The sequence below is a fragment of the Dreissena polymorpha genome, chromosome 1, assembly GCF_020536995.1.
Source record: "Dreissena polymorpha isolate Duluth1 chromosome 1, UMN_Dpol_1.0, whole genome shotgun sequence".
Lineage (NCBI taxonomy): Eukaryota > Metazoa > Mollusca > Bivalvia > Myida > Dreissenidae > Dreissena > Dreissena polymorpha.
Genome location: NC_068355.1, coordinates 28,004,668 through 28,019,186, shown reverse-complemented (window position 1 = coordinate 28,019,186; position 14,519 = coordinate 28,004,668). Strand labels below are relative to the sequence as shown.

Genomic DNA, 14,519 nt, shown 5'->3' with positions numbered 1-14,519 from the left:
ATAATTTCAAGTTCTGAGTTTTTTTTGTTCTTCAAAAGGGTCGCGAATATGATTGTAACCTTATCACGATGCGGTTCATCACATGCAAACAATAGCAGAATGGCCGCAGTTTTGACGGCCAAAATTTCAGCATGCGCAAACGTGACGTCATTATCGGAATCCCCAAAACCTCCTATAACACAGTTCTTTTTCCTCCTCCGTCACTCCTGGTAGTTGCAGACTCATATACGCGTGTCCAGAATTGATTATAAGTATGAATTTAAGCTATAAAAGCAGTTAAATTGACTGCGAGATCTTATTATTTTTCAATTTTCCTCTCTCCGTCTGAAACACGTCCGCCCTGTTCGCTGCCTCGATCTCATTATTATTTGTGACCGGATCGACTTTCTCCCGATTTGTTTAGTGGTTTATAACCCGTACTTATTATTTTAACTTGATAGTTTTGTGAGTGTGGTCACGTGATCAAATCGGAGGGAATAGCTGGCAGCCATTTGTCTGTTATCTAAAAAACGATTTCAAGTTCACTCTAGTGGTCAGTATTGGTTCTTGTGTTTGTATTTTATTGTATGTAATTAAAAACGGTTGCAATGCATTGTTTTCTTTGTATTTCGTTTGAGGTTTGAACCATAGGTAAGGCGCTCGATGTCAATAACAATTTTTTTTTTAATTTATTGATTGTTTTAGTTATAATGCATACACATCTTCTACTTCAACTTCTACTCGATATTTCCTACAGTCAATTACTGAATATGACAGGAAGGCGTCTGTCGGGGGACAGAGAATGTTAAAAGTCACGTGTTAAAAATATATATAGGCCAGTTCATTGTTAATGTTTTGATTCCCGATTTTCGCGCATGCGCAATGCACTGGTAGTAAAAAGCATTGCTTACAGCTTAGTCAGCGAACGCAAAGCATATGGATAACAAGACTTGTTTAGTCAATACATCGAAAAGAAACTAAAAAAACAACACCTAAATAATATTTAAAAAATATAATGTTCAGTGCCAAAAGAATGCATTATTCATTAACACATTTATTTGCATTTTAAAAGAACGCGTCATTAGGCCTAAAAAAAAAAATCGTTTGTTTCCACTGACATGGCCAAAAAAATTAGGGTAGGTAGGTAGGCAAATAATTTTATTTTTAAAAATAATTTTTTTTTTAGAAATTGTCGTACATGGTGCATTTTCTTCTCATGTTTTGTGTATAACTGTATGTACAATAAATTTGATGATGTCTGTAATGCTATATGACTATATTTAAATGCTTTTATGAAATAAAAACTTGCTGTTCATTAATATTGAATGTGTTGCTTTCCTTAATTCCGAGTTTAATGTTGACTTCTGGCAACGGCTTAAATATACCATTTTATGACCAATAAAAGGCATAACTATAACAAGTCACAGAGAGCTTGACCCTCAGTGTCTATAGGGATTCAGTGTTGTTATACTTTCTGGTCCTTTGGGTTCATGCAGTGTATTCTATATTATTTATTATTTATAATATATTAAATACCTCAAAAGCAGTGCTACGGGAACGCCAGTGGTGTTGCATTTAACATTATCACCATGGAAAGACCCAATCAAACCGGATGTGCTTTTATATTTCTTGGATGCAGTTAATGTTCCCAAAGGACCACATTTTCAGATTTTATTATGTACTGGTGGCGTGGGGTCTATCTACCCATGAATTTCAGGAACAGAACAGAAAATTTATTACGACTTGTATTATATACATACAATTACACACACAAAAATCAATAAACAAGCACAAAATCAAATCACACCAAGCACAGAAAAGCAGACATTTAATGCTTCTTGTATCAAACTATACTTATAAATTTAAACAAGAAATGTGTTTGTTAGAAACACCATGTCCCCTACTGCGCCGCTTTGAAGCTAAATCTTTGACCTTGAAGGATGACCTTGACCTTTCACCACTCAAAATGTGCAGGTCCATGAGATACACATGCATGCCAAGAATGAAGTTGCTATCTTCAATCTTGCAAAAGTAATTGCAAATGTTAAAGTTGGGGCAAACAAACAAACAAACAAATAAACCAACATACAGGGCAAAAACAATATGTCCCCCACTATAGCACTATGACTGTGCTTGCCCTGAAAATGATAACATTTTTACTTATTAAATATAACTAGAATTTTGACATGGACAATTATGCTTGGACAGAGACAAATACACTATATATACAGTAGACAAAATGAAAAATGGCTTAACTGTTTGCAGTCAGAAGTCCTACCATAATGATCATCTTTACATTCAGCTGTGAAAGTTGAAGCAAAATTTGTCAAGCAGAGGAGTTGAACACACACAATTTTGTAATAATAAATTCAAAAGTGAAAAAAAAGACAAAGGACCATAATCCTGCCAGAAATAATTCTAGGCAATATTCATTTCTTGGAGATCCAATGTAACAGTTTAGTAGAGATGCACCCAGTCGTTAAAGAGGATTTTAAAACATGAAATCTTTAAACTTTGTATTCCATTGTGGAAAAAAAATTGCTATCTTGAATTGCCAATTAATACAAAACCATCCAGCAAGCTATTAAAACAGTCAGTTGCAGACCATTTGAATGACTTAAAATTGTCAAAACTTTGGCAAAGACACAAACTGGTATTACTTTTTCCTTCAACAGTACAGCCAAGTTACCATTACCGGATCAGTAGCGTAATTAAGTTGTGCTGGTGAAAAACAATGAACGGTTTGAGACTTCTTTAACACCAGTTTGATTAAAAATTACCGTTGCTAACTGATTCAGCACATTGTCTTATTTTTACACGCAGACAAAATCTTAAACATGAATCAAAACTGAAATGGACTTTTGCATGCCGAAAGACTACTAAATGGCCTTTAAAATAATGGGTAAACTTCTTACTTTCCAACAGAGTTATAGCAAGTGGCCACAAAAAATGTTCAACCTCGATTTGGAAACGAGACAGAAGTCAACAAAGTCGTATATACATGTCAGCAAAACATACCGAAATGTTTGACAAAGAGACGCTCCAATTACGACTCAATCAATGCGTTTAAATAATAGGCCTTGAAGATGCTATGTGCAAAATATCATCTAACAATTTCAACTATTAATCGCAAAACGCAGTCTTGAACATCAAAGTGATCCGCTATGCGTAATGATCCGGTAATGGCGCTGGGCGCCGCCATCTTGTTTATGTTGAAAGTTTAATGTACGGCGCCGATAACGTTGAACGCTTATTGAGCGCGCCGAAAAATACGCGGTCCGATTTTTTTCGAATTTTGGGCTCAAAAAAGATTAGGACCGGCGGCAAAAAATTAGGTAGGGTCGGGCCACCGGAAACAAACAACTTTTTTTGTTACGCCTTAGCATAAAAGTAATTAAGATTGTCTGAAGATTGAACGACAGACAATTCGACGCAACAAAGAGCTCTATGCATTAGCCGTATAATTATTTGCAGAAAAGCTTCAATAAAAATAATGATACAACTAATTATAAAATTATAATTATCAATTGCATGCGTAAACTAGAATAATAAAAAATTAGTGATAGCTAGAATGTGTCAGTGTTTCATTGAAAATAAACGTACTACAAAGCCCTATTAAAAGCGAAGTTCATGACGGTATTTTCATGTAATTTTAATTTGGATGGGTGTTGTTCAGAGAATGACTTGAGGAATATTAACATTTAACCGAAAAACACAACCTCACATGATGCAAATTGAACTGTGTATTCATGTATTTTGTAAACTCGTTACTAGTGATCGAGTATGAATGACAACTATCTAACATTTAACACACACGCACAAACACACACACACAACATAATATATATACATATATAATATAATATATACACATTGTTTCATTATTATTTACCCCCATTGATGTCAAACGTAATTTCTTGTTTTTATGATGTATTTTGTGCATTGCCGTAACATTACATCTTCATACTGAATGACGTATTTATAATTAACCGATGCCTGTTAAATATGTTAAATATTTTTTATTTACATTTTATAATTCATAAATACTTTATTTTTTTATAACTAAAACGGGCCTTTTTCTTTACCGTGTTCAATTTCTGATAATCTATAGACTTCAAATTTGTACCATAATTATGTAACATATCTAATTTAAGCAACTGTTAAGTATGTCGGTGGTAAATTTATTCAACCAAATGCCTAGTTACTTAATACTACCAGAATGAAGACATGGTGGCATCATCAATTGCGTTTAATGACCAGACTGTCATCTGCCACCTAGTGTGATTTATGACACCATGTTGTTAGTTAGGTCTGGACAATATCTGATCAAAACGAGATAATCGGATTAGGCAGAACAAAGGGGCAATAAAACACCGGTATACAAAGGCTTAAACGATTTTAAGATTGATGCAAATAATCAAATGAAAACTATTGCGTTTAATTTAATTAAATGTTTATTTAATGTGTCAACATGTTAGTTTTCCCTGACCAGGGTAAAGGTCCCTTCCCAGACATTATGGTTAATTTGTAAATGTTTTTTATTTGGATTTGATCTATTTATTCATTGTGTTCAATCTTATTTGTTTCAGTAACGTAGAACAACTTGTTGGCATGTTGAAAAATAAAATATAAATATAATCGTTTAAATTTAACCGATCACGCTCTATTTCTCCCCATTGATTGTATCTTTCTTTTGACTACCAATATAGCCCGGATGTAAACACGCAGGTGCGCGTGACGTCACGTGTGAACTGGTCTATACAGTTAAGTCCGGTAATCTTGCGCGTCCGGTAATCTTGCACACTTTGCATTTGCGAATCTTGCAGATGACAAATGGTTTTCTTTAGTGATGCAAGATGGAATTTTGCATTTTTAATAACGGATTTGAAAGGTACGTATTTCATGCAAAATAAAATTCTATCATTACATTTAAACACCGGTTGCATCATCCCTATACATCGTAAACACTGGCCCACTTACGAAAAATTTGAAATGAATCACAAATTCCCTGCAGTATTTAGCGTTTTCATACTTTAAATTAAGAATTCATAAACTACGTTAGCGTTACCGATCGCCAAAATCGCCATTGGCGATTACAATTCCTGGCTGGCGATTAAAATTAAGATTTTCATGAAATTGGCGATTGAAAAAAAAGACCCTATGCTTTACAAATGCACACTCTAAATGCCTGTTTTCAGACCGTATAAAACGCCAGAAACATCGCCAAGATTACACAATCATTACCCTTACCGGAAAGACCCCAGGGGATAATGACGACGGCCTAGGTCGATAATCCACATGGCTAATGTCTTAAGTGGACATGCTTTACACTGCGACCAGACTTTTCGAGAATTTGGGTTACTTGGAGATTTACATGATAATCACTGAAGCAAGCCGTGTAATGGCCTATGCTCTAGATGGTACGATTCAACGTCATCGAATCGACCAGTACGGAATTGTCATTTAATCAGATGGGCAGAGTTATGGCATTGACCACTTAAAACTAATTTCCAAAGAAACAACGATTTTGATTGGCTAAAAAAGTAGATATGAGTAACTTCCCTTTACGGTAGCTATGCGATATGAAAGACCGATTTCGAAAGCGAGTTGCAGATTCTGGGAAAAATGGATGCTGTGAACGAAAATGGAAAGTCAAAGCAACAGAAATTAACACAATTCTTTAGGAAAGAAAGCAGACAGAATAATGTAAGCTCAGGAAATGACCAAATGTTAGGTTCGCGATCCGACGACGTCTAAAATAGTGCAGACGTGAATGCAGAATCGGAAACATCAACCTGTCAAGTCTCACGGTTTCGCCGTGAGTCTCACGGTTTTTGACATGGAATGACGGTCTCATGCTGACTAAGTTATTCTCACGCATTTCTTCAAAAACAAAAAAAAAATGAAAAAAAGTATTGTTTGGATTTCATAAAATGTTGTATAATTACTACCGAGACGGGAGGGCTGTTTAAGTGGTTACTTACCTAAATACCACATGTACCGAAAACTGTTTTACGGTGGTAATGTATCATTATCACTTCGCCACCGGTGTCTGTGTAAACAAAAAAATCTCCTGCAAAATGTCAGTAAGTGGCTCACCAGCGAAGAAAATTTTTCAAGCAAAAAAAGGGCTAATTTCAGACAAAAATAGTCTTAATTTTGCTCAGGAAATTTTCAGGTGGGGCATGCCCCCGGACCCCCCTAAGTTTGGCGACTAATTTTTTTTTCCTTAGCGCCAACCTAGATAAATCCAACGTGTAATTTAGCTTTCCATTGCACAATGTCTGATCAGTTATGGTATTTTTGGCCATGAAAATATATTGCATCAGACCGAGATATTCAATTATTTCCCGTAGTCATTTTTTCCCGCCATTCTGTCAAACCAATTTGGTATGATCTCCGCATGCGCAATGGCCTAGTTTTGATATTTTCTGTTAACTATGGAAGCATGATCGAGATAAAATCAAACCCGTTATGCATAAACATTTGATTCACGCATACCTGTATTTTTATATTAATTGTACACTATTACTAGTGACTATATTATTTGTTGATTTTTAGTGAACAAACACTGCACTAGAAATCCACATTTAATTTCAATGGTTTTACAAACTGATTTAAAAAAATATTTTTCTGGAATGTTTTTTGTCAATAATTGGACACCATATGTCTAAAATTTTGCCTAAACGAGGTCATTACAGAAAGTGCGCAAGATTACCGGACACTGTGATAGTTTGAAAAGGAGGTGAGTCATGTTTGTTTAGAAATCTAATCGGACAGTTCTTCACTGAATTAATCAGATATTTTTGTGTTAATAAGCACATGAATTTATTATTTCCATAATAAATTTAGATACTATTTTGTCAATTTATAAAAGAACATGTTTTTAAACCAATTGACCCTTAACTGTGTAAGATTACGGGACAGCATCGTACAGTATGTACATGGAAGTGATGTTAATTGACATACAAAATAAAATGGTGACGAACAATGTAACAATTACATTGACTACTGATAAAAGTATAAAAACAAGATACTTATATTTATTTTGGGACAGGGGCCAGGCCTGCAGTAAACTGACTGAGGCTGGTGCTTCTCTTAACGTTGTATGGCAGGCCATTCCAATACCTGATTGTCCTTGGGGAAAAAAGAATTTTGATGATAAGTTGTTCTAGAGAAGGGTACCAAGAAGTTTAAATGTCTTGTTGTCAGGGGTTTTTTTTAGAAAAAGGGGAAGACGCTGGACGCTGGGTAAAAGGGGAAAATCAAGCGCGAAAGAGACATATTTGGGGAAAAAATAAAAACTGTTCGTTTCAATGTCTATAACTCGCCTACAGACTGCAGGGTTTTTTTTAGAAAAAGAGGCATGTCTCTGACCTTTTTGTTCTTAAATACATGAACAAGTATGATATTAAAGTCCTAAATAAAGTTGCAGGGGTAGATCTAATAATGGGAAATGTTTTCAACTGGGGCCGGGGAACGATGTCAATATTGTGATTTCAATTTCATGATGAATGGGTTGACGATCTAGATCTGCTACAGTATTGGAACGGAAAGGTGCCGATTGTCTACTTTCACTTTAACAATAATCCGACAGTATTAATCGATGTTGAATACATGTACCTCCAAATCTTGCTGGGTTTCAACGGTTTTTGATGATTCATTCTTAAAAATGCGTGAAAGCAATTAATATTTTCCGAGTCCGAACGTTTTATTTTGTTCGTGTATGAACGCCAATTGTGAGACTTTTTTCTGTTTTAACGTTTTTATCTTGGCTTTCACATAACCCGGATGAAAATTCGACTGGTTTCCGGTAATTAATTGACGAAACACCCTTCTCGCGCAAGACCGGAATCCAGTAAAATTGTCACATGATTAATACGATTAGTTGCCCGGTTTCCATGACGTAAATTAAGAGCTATATATAGAATCACTGAGATTCCCAGATTTGAGTGTTCGTCGGGGGGGGGGGGGGGGGGGAGAGAGAGATAGAGCGAGATCGTTGTACATGGTACAAAATGGATAAGTGTCGACTTCCCAAAAGCAAAAACAAACATTTCTTTGAGGGTAAAATATTATATTTTGGTGAAAAATTATATTTTTGCAGGGGAAATGGTAGTTTTAGGGGAAAAATTCTGGTAGGGGAAGACGCCGAATATCGGCGTCACTTTCTTAGTAAAAAAAAACCCCTGGTTGTTGTAAGATGTTGGTGGTCTACATAGATTAGATGATGTTCAATTTTATAACGTAGTGTCAAGAATGAGTTTATTAACCAGGTTTTCCGAAGGAAAAAACTGGTTATTAGATTGGCGAATGCGGGCGGGCTGGCTGGCTGGCGGGCTGGCGGAATAAGCTTGTCCGGGCCATAACTATGTCGTTCATTGTCAGATTTTAAAATCATTTGGCACATTTGTTCACCATCATTGGACGGTGTGTCGCGCGAAATAATTACGTCGATATCTCCAAAGTCAAGGTCACACTTTGAGTTCAAAGGTCAAAAATGGCCATAAATGAGCTTGTCCGAGCCATAACTATGTCGTTCATCGTCGGATTTTAAAATCATTTGGCACATTTGTTCTCCATCATTGGACGGTGTGTCGCGCGAAATAATTACTTCGATATCTCCAAGGTCAAGGTCACACTTTGAGTTCAAAGGTCAAAAATGGCCATAAATGAGCTTGTCCTGGCCATAACTATGTCATTCATTGTGAGATTTTAAAATCATTTGGCACATTTGTTCACCATCATGGGACGGTGTGTCCCACGAAAGAATCACGTCAATATCTCCAATGTCAAGGTCGCCACAACTAAAAATAGATTTAAAAAAAAAAAAACTTACAAAGGGGGTTAATTTTTTTTGGTCATTTCAAAAGTTCAGTTTGAGTTTTCTCCCTTTATCAGATTTTTTTTTCACAATGAAAACCTGGTTTTGTGACAATTTTGTCCCTTGTTCTATTTTGTGTAGGTCATTTTGGAGTGTGTAACAATCATTTTCTTTATTAATGGTGAGGTAGACCACCGTATCATCGGCAAAGAGCCGTGCCCTACTTTTTAAGGAGTCTGAATAGACGAGTTAACGCGTGACGTCACACGCACCTGCAAAGTTTAGACTCCGCCCGCTGGTTGGCAAAAAGAGGTGGAATTCATATAAGCGCATATAGAGAAGGTTGACATAATCATCGTTTTTATTGATAATCATGAACTGTATCAAATATAATGTTACTATTTATGTCTGAATAAAACATACATTGTAAGCATGCGTGGAAATTCATTTTTGGAACGATTATATTGTTGTTATTATTTGTTATAACTAAAATCGAGCTCTGGAGTGGAACACTATCTATGAGCTCTGTATCATTGGTTACCACAAAAATCTCTACTAAACGCATCTTCACGTCCATTTAAGATACAATATTTCAGGAATAGAAATTCTTTTAGAATAAATTAAATTTAATGAAAGAACACAAATAAGGATGAAAACATACAACAAATAGATCGCTTTTTGTTCGCAACATATAGAAACTGATTTTAACCTTAATATATCTGTACAAACTTACATTGTTACACAACAAATAAATTCATAAATCTAATTGTTTAATTTAATGGTGCACACCAAATTTGACACTTTTGTTTCAGCATTTCTAACCGTGTTCAATTGCACCGTTGTTTGTCACAAGCATATTATCTCGTTATGATTGGAGACTGCCCAGACAATTACACAGAAAACATGCCGGTGTCAATAACATAGGGACCTGCATAGACCACATGTGGCGGACTTTATGATACCTCCATGTCATCTCTTGGCATATTGAGTAGTCATATTGAGCAAGCCAAATATTTAAGCGAAAATACGTAGCATTTGCTTTAATAAATAATTTAACATATTAAAAAAAGGAGATATTTGTCCGGAACGGATTAACGGGAACATGTGCATCTATATGTTAGCCAGTTTAATCATAATAATACAGTGCTTTATAACTTTAAATTTCAAATATTGTGCAATATTACTGCTACACAATTGATGTATTTAACACGGGTACCGGCAAATGTCAACTCGGCAATTTAGTGTAAAGATTGTACGTCCTTGCAGTGCACGTAACACCATCATGAAACCAAGCAATCTCAATGGATAAACAATATTTGCGTAAAATAAATTAAATAAATATATATATCATAAAATGCTAGATTGTTACATGCATCACTCCTTATTACTTGTTAAGAGATTTCAATATACATGCAAAGACAGTTCAATTTGCACAAGATGCAGGTTTTATTTCCATTTGTATATTAAAATTTATTAATATTGTAATTCAATGGAAACGAAACGGAAATTCATTCTATGGAAAAGAAAATAAACACAACATTTAACGATTGTAATGTATTCCGTTTTTATGGCTTTGTTTTATAATTGATTAAATGCGCCTCTTATAATACACTTTTGATCGCTGATGAACAATTACAATATCCACACCGTTTATAGTTATAATCAAATTAATATATGTTTTATAAGTTTTTGAAATATCATTTTTATGTCCCCCACTAAAGTAGTGGGGGACATATTGTTTTTGCCCTGTCTGTTGGTCTGTCTGTCTGTCTGTTTGCGCCAACTTAAACATTTTGCAATAACTTTTGCTATATTGAAGATAGCAACTTCATATTTGGCATGCATGTGTATCTCATGAAGCTGCACATTTTGAGTGGTGAAAGGTCAAGGTCATCCTTCAAGGTCAGAGGTCAAATATATGTGGCCAAAATCGCTCATTTTATGAATACTTTTGCAATATTGAAGATAGCAACTTGATATTTGGCATGCATGTGCATCTCATGGAGCTGCTCATTTTGAGCGGTGAAAGGTCAAGGTCATCCTTCAAGGTCAGAGGTCAGATACATGTGTATATGTGGCCCAAATCGCTTATTTTATGAATACTTTTGCAAAATTGAAGATAGCAACTTGATATTTGGCATGCATGTGTATCTCATGGAGCTGCACATTTTGAGTGGTGAAAGGTCAAGATCAAGGTCATCCTTCACAAGGTCAAGGTCATCTTACAATGTCAAACATCATATAGGGGGACATTGGTGTTTCACAAACACATCTTGTTTAAAGTCTTACTTTACAAAAGAATACGGCTAATTTATTGTTTTGTTGTGTGGTATTGTCAGTATTTAGTCTTCCGACCACGTTTACTCTCATGCTAATAAGTAATTTGTATTTTATAAAGAGGAAATTATATATATGAATATACATTTATTGGTACAAAATATGATATATTTGCACTATTGTTTAAGAGTTGTAGTGTTTATTTCGGATTTTTTATCGTTTAATTGACTAAACAAAAGCCCTTTATACATGTTTTACGTGACTGTAACTAGTGTTTCTGCCAACCAGTCAGTGCGCATGCGCGGAAAATCCCAAATGTAAACAATAACAATTAACTCGTCTATTAATAAAAATCTTCCAACAAAACGTCTTCTTAAAAAAAGGATAGTTCGACTATGTATGTATAGATATTGACAAGGTAAATCACTCGCTACTTTCTAAAGCAACGGAAGTGCGTCATTAATAATTAAATCGCTGTCATCCCGCTCCCTTATTGATATGCGGGCGCAGGCCGGGAACCTCGCTCTTTATACATAATAACAGCCACTTAACACTGTGGGCGCCAGATTTGATTTTTGACGTGCTGATTTTTTTCTGGAAATCACCATGGCAGACGAATTGGTAAGGAATGATTCATGTGTATGCAATTTACAATATCTTTTGTTGATTGCCCCATTAATTGTGAGAAACAATAGTTACAAGGATTTATCACATATCCTATGGATGTTTCTGTTGAAACTGAAAGTAAATAGAGAAAGAGCGAGGTTCCCGGCCTGCTTGCTCATTTCAATAAGCGAGCGGGTTGACAGCAATTTAATAACGCATAATGACGCACTTCCGTTGCTTTAGAAAATGACAAGTGATTTACCTTGTCAATATCTATGTACCAGGGTTGGCATATTGACCGGTCAATTGAGTATTGACCAGGCCGGTGGTCAATACCAGGTTAAAACAGGTCAATACTGGTCGATTTAAAATTATAGCATTTAAACATCACAAAGGAAGACTTTAAGCTACATGTATTCTATATTAAATCAATAATAATTCTGTAATTGATAAACTTTTTTTAGTTATTAATTGTAAAAAAAAATCTTAAAAGTTGTGAAAAAATAACTTACTTATTATTATGGAAACGGCCTCAAATACATAAGGTTCATAAAGGCAATATCTTTATCTCAGTGTATCACATCTGTAACTAAAGTATTATTACTATTGTAGTTACCAAAGTATTTCACTGATCTACATTGTATTGATGTATCTATTTGATAAGCAGATGGACAAACAGACCTCATGTGTTTTCTAGTGTCATAAATCTGGCCCCTAAGCCTAAATTGGTAATAAAATGCATGCTGTGTTATTTCTCTGAGTTTGACAATGAAGCAAATCTGCCCTTAGGCTACAGTACACTCCACGCGTTTTCCTCAAAACACGCGCTAACGCCACGTTTTTTTTCCTGCTAGCGAGTGTAAACGCGGAGTTTGTTAGCGAGGTAAAACGCGGCGTTCCGCCGAGTTCGCTATACCCGCGGCGTGTATTACTTTTGCCTAGTCGGTAAATGCAGACAATTTCCGTTCTTATCAGCGACCGCTGCGCAACACCGCGTTAGCAGTGTGCTACTGGGCATGCCAAAAAAATGAAAAACATTGTCATTAAAAATTGTTTAAATACTGTGGCTTATAAAAATAGAGATAATTGTATAAACGATTCATATATGTTTTTATTCACAGGTACGTCGATAATATGAATGAATATACGACAGGTAAAGCGTTTTGACCAATTAATATTTAATTCATAACACTTATAACACCAGAATAAATGTTCCGTTTAATTTCCAAATGAGAATAATTGTTTGTAATCCGAAACACGCTTCCGATTTTTTATGTTAACACGACGTTTACAAATGCTTCCAATATACAGTCATCATATTTATTTCCCGACAAAAGCGCGCGAAAATATGATGCAATGTACAAGTTCAAGGTTTATGCGTGAAAAGCGTGTAAAGCGTGTGTGTATTGATTTTTTGATACAAACTTTGTAGTGCAGAGAACACTGAATTCTGTTGATTTCGGTTAACAGTTTCTTTGGTATTTTTTAACACAATTATATCTCGAATAATTTATATTTCCTCCAAATTAATTTCAATTCACATATCTTTATCGTTACGGTATTTTAGTATAGTAATTATTGAAACAGTAATTGTATTGTATACTGATTAAAGAGAACATCTGGACGGAACTGGATAAAGTGTTTGGCGTTATGTGTTGTTTAAACAAAATGGATTAACATGTGTAAATGTCACTCTGCCGATTTGGTCCATAATTACTGGTAAACATTGTTTTGAATGTCGACGCAACTAGAATACAACTGTGAATATTTAAGGCAACATCAACTCTATATTTACCACCTATTTAACAATCCAGGGCTTGCACTAAGAAATAAATTTTGGAAGTCCTGACTTCCTGCCCTTTACTTATGGAAGTCCCACTCAAAAATGTTGGAAGTCCAAACCACTTTAATGTTGATGTTAACAGAATGTCAACTGCGTAAATGATCACAAACTCTTCCCATCCATTTTGGGTCACTGTACATCTGTGAAAGTAACTAGATATATCATACAACAAGGCGGAAACTACCCTAGGCTTTAAAAATAGGGAGAAGTTTGGAAAATGAGGGTATAAGTTTGTGCAAACAATATCGACAAAACATGTTAATTTCAAAACTTTTATTATTTCTATCATTTTTCTATGTTCATTTGTAAAAACAATAAATTCTTCTTAAAATCTACTTAAATTAAATTATTTATTAATTGATTAATAATCATAACACATTTAAGTCATTCAACACATTTAAGTTATTTGAGATATGTGCGGTTGCAAGTTTTCATCACATATTTATTGTCATTTTATTATCCTCACCCCTATGACTGCATTTGCAACAAAACACAATCTTAATGAATGGTCATGATGGAGCATCTAGTATATCTATTACTGTTTATCCGAATACTATACATGTCCGAAATATGTACACTTTATAAATGCCTTACCAGTTTAACTTTAATAATCCAAACTTTCCTTGTTGTTATCTGGTTTAACAAACCTTATCAAAAGTTTGTTAAATCCATTTTATGTTTTCTCCATTATTGAATCAACATTACTTGTAATTTGAATCGCCAGCTTTGAACTGAACGCGGGTTGAATGTTACAATAGGTCAGCCATTTGCAATGTCGAAGGTCATGGCGTAGCAATTTAATTCTACTCGGATAAGTTATATCTAATCCAGGAAATGTGTTTTCTGAATGTTTCTGACTAGTAAAATGACATGTTGGTATAGAAAATGAATTGTGATTCCAGTTTATATAAGATGGTTATTACTCGTAATTATCGGTGAATTAACAAACTGAGAAAACTCGCGGGAACTTATACGGTAGTGAATCTACGT

General features: G+C 34.9%; 1 protein-coding gene across 1 annotated transcript in view; it reads left to right on the top strand.

Moving 5' to 3' along the window:
* Positions 1-461: 461 nt before the first annotated feature.
* LOC127864942 (uncharacterized) overlaps positions 462-14,519 on the top strand; it is a 32,304-nt gene continuing 18,246 nt past the window's right edge. The window contains exon 1 of the mRNA XM_052404834.1: positions 462-532. The gene's annotated coding sequence lies outside the window, so the exon portion shown is untranslated. The remainder of the gene's footprint in view (positions 533-14,519) is intronic.